Source organism: Trichosurus vulpecula, chromosome 1 (assembly GCF_011100635.1).
Source record: "Trichosurus vulpecula isolate mTriVul1 chromosome 1, mTriVul1.pri, whole genome shotgun sequence".
NCBI lineage: Eukaryota > Metazoa > Chordata > Mammalia > Diprotodontia > Phalangeridae > Trichosurus > Trichosurus vulpecula.
This window is the reverse complement of record NC_050573.1, coordinates 251,480,916-251,483,767: the sequence shown is the minus strand read 5'-3', so window position 1 is coordinate 251,483,767 and position 2,852 is coordinate 251,480,916. Positions and strand designations below refer to the sequence as shown.

The following is a 2,852-nucleotide window of genomic DNA, read 5'->3' as shown; positions in this document are numbered from 1 at the left end:
GGCAATTGGTGAATTCTTTCCATTTCTATTTTACCCTCTGGTTCTAGAATATCAGGGCAATTTTCTTTGATAATTTCTTGAAAGATGATGTCTAGGCTCTTTTTTGATCATGGCTTTTAGGTAGTCCAATAATTTTTAAATTATCTCTCCTGGATCTCTTCTCCAGGTCAGTGGTTTTTCCAATGAGATATTTCACATTGTCTTTCATTTAATTCTTGGGGTTCTGTTTTATAATTTCTTGATTTCCTATAAAGTAACTAGCTTCCACTTGCTCCATTCTGATTTTTAAGGTAGTATCTTCTTCAGTGGTCTTTTTAACCTCCTCTTCCATTTGGTTAACTCTGTATTTTAATGCATTCTTCTCATTGGCTTTTTGGAGCTCTTTTGCCATTTGGGTTAGTCTATTTTTTTTATGGTGCCAATTTAAATAGATTTTATTCTCCAGGACAAGAATTGCATTTCCACTTGTTTACAGTACTGATAAAGTGCAATGTTGTTCACTCCTCTCCCTCTGCACACATTCAAGTATTCAGAATGCCCAGATTTACACGGTAGCTTAAATGTTAAACTGCTACTGCCTTGGCTACAAATTTGAGTCCTTCAATTTTTGGAAAGCTGCGTGGAATGCTCTTTCTTCTGTTGTGTTTAGTCGACCTCTTCAATGGTGGGTCCAGAAGAAGCACCTCCAGATGGGGCTCCTCCACCCCCTGGGAACCCACCAGGCATGCCTTCTGGCACTCCCCCTGCACTCTGGTACAGCTTAGTAATGATGGGGTTGCAGACCTTCTCCAATTCTTTCTGCTGATGCTCAGATTCTTCCTTCTCAGCAGTCTGGTTTTTATCCAGCCAGTTGATTATTTCATTACATTTGTCAAGGATCTTCTGTTTGTCTTCATCCCCAATCTTGCCTTGCAGTTTCTCATCCTCTACGGTGGCCTTCATGTTGAAAGCATAAGATTCCAGAGAATTCTTAGAAGACACCTTGTCTCTCTGCTTCTCATCCTCAGCCTTGTATTTCTCAGCCTCCTGGACCATGCGCTCAATGTCTTCTTTGCTCATTCGCCCATTGTCATTGGTAATGGTGATCTTGTTCTCCTTGCCTGTGCTCTTATCCACAGCTGAAACATTGAGGATGCCGTTTGCATCAATGTCAAAAGTTACTTCAATCTGAGGAACACCCCTGGGTGCTGGAGGAATTCCTGTGAGCTCAAATTTGCCAAGCAGGTTGTTGTCCTTTGTCATTGCTCTCTCACCTTCATAAACCTGAATAAGCACACCAGGCTGGTTGTCTGAATAGGTGGTAAAGGTCTGTGTCTGCTTGGTGGGGATGGTGGTATTACGTTTGATCAGAACGGTCATAACTCCACCAGCAGTTTCAATTCCAAGGGAAAGGGGAGTGACATCCAACAGCAGCAAGTCCTGCACATTCTCAGATTTATCTCCAGACAAAATGGCAGCCTAGATAGCTGCACCATAAGCAACAGCCTCATCAGGATTGATACTCTTGTTGAGTTCTTTGCCATTGAAGAAATCTTGCAGAAGCTTCTGGATTCTGGGGATTCGAGTAGAACCACCCACCAGGACGATATCATGAATCTGTGATTTATCTAGCTTGGCATCTCTCAAGGCCTTTTCCACAGGGTCCAGCGTGCCACAGAAGAGATCAGCTCTTCGAAACGGGCTCGGGTGATTGATGTGTAGAAGTCAATACCTTCATAGAGGGAGTCAATCTCAATACTGGCCTGGGTACTGGAAGAGAGGGTATGCTTAGCACGTTCGCAAGCGGTGCGAAGACGGCGAACAGCCCTCTTGTTCTCGCTGATGTCCTTCTTGTGTTTTTGCTTGAACTCGGCAATGAAATGGTTGACCATTCTGTTGTCAAAGTCCTCTCCACCCAAGTGGGTGTCCCCAGCTGTGGACTTGACCTCAAAGATGCCATCTTCAATGGTAAGAATGGAGACATCGAAAGTACCACCTCCAAGGTCAAAGATCAACACATTTCTCTCGGCACCAACCTTTTTGTCCAAGCCATAAGCAATAGCAGCAGCAGTTGACTCATTGATGATTCGGAGCACATTGAGACCAGCGATGGTTCCAGCATCTTTGGTGGCCTGGCATTGGGAATCGTTGAAATAGGATGGTACTGTGACCACGGCATTTGTGACAGTCTTCCCAAGGTAAGCTTCAGCAATTTCTTTCATCTTGGTCAAGACCATAGAAGACACTTCTTCTGGATAGAAACTTTTGGTCTCCCCTTTGTACTCCATTTGGACCTTAGGCCTGCCTGCGTCATTCACCACCGTGAAAGGCCAATGCTTCATGTCTGACTGTACAACTGCATCATCAAATCTGCGACCAATCAGACGTTTGGCATCAAAAACTGTGTTGGTGGGGTTCATTGCAACTTGACTCTTTGCAGCATCACCGATTAGACGTTCAGTGTCGGTGAAGGCGACATAGCTTGGGGTGGCCCTGTTTCCTTGGTCATTAGCAATGATCTCCACTTTCCCATGTTGGAAGACTCCCACACAGGAGTAAGTGGTACCAAGATCAACGCCAACTGCGGGTCCCTTCGACATGGTTGCTGGGGAGTCGGGGTCGTAGGCGACCACTGTGGAGAAAGAAGGGCTGCTGCTGCGCTGACTGGGTTAGTCTATTTTTAAGGTGTTATTTTCTTCAGCAGTTTTTGGGGTCTCCTTAAAAAGTCACTGCATTGGTAACTAAGGTGGGGCCAATGAAGGGAGGTCTGACTTTATCTTTGCTCCCAAGTAGGCCCCAAATCCCTAGCTACTAGGTGCTAAGCTGATGTGGGCATGAAGCCCCCAGAGTCCTAAGGGGAGTTGCTAAGACTG

The 2,852-nt window shown here is 45.2% G+C and overlaps 1 pseudogene; it reads right to left on the bottom strand.

Moving 5' to 3' along the window:
- Window positions 1–438: 438 nt before the first annotated feature.
- Window positions 439–2,579, bottom strand: LOC118852232 (annotated as a pseudogene).
- Between the last annotated feature and the right edge of the window lie 273 nt (window positions 2,580–2,852).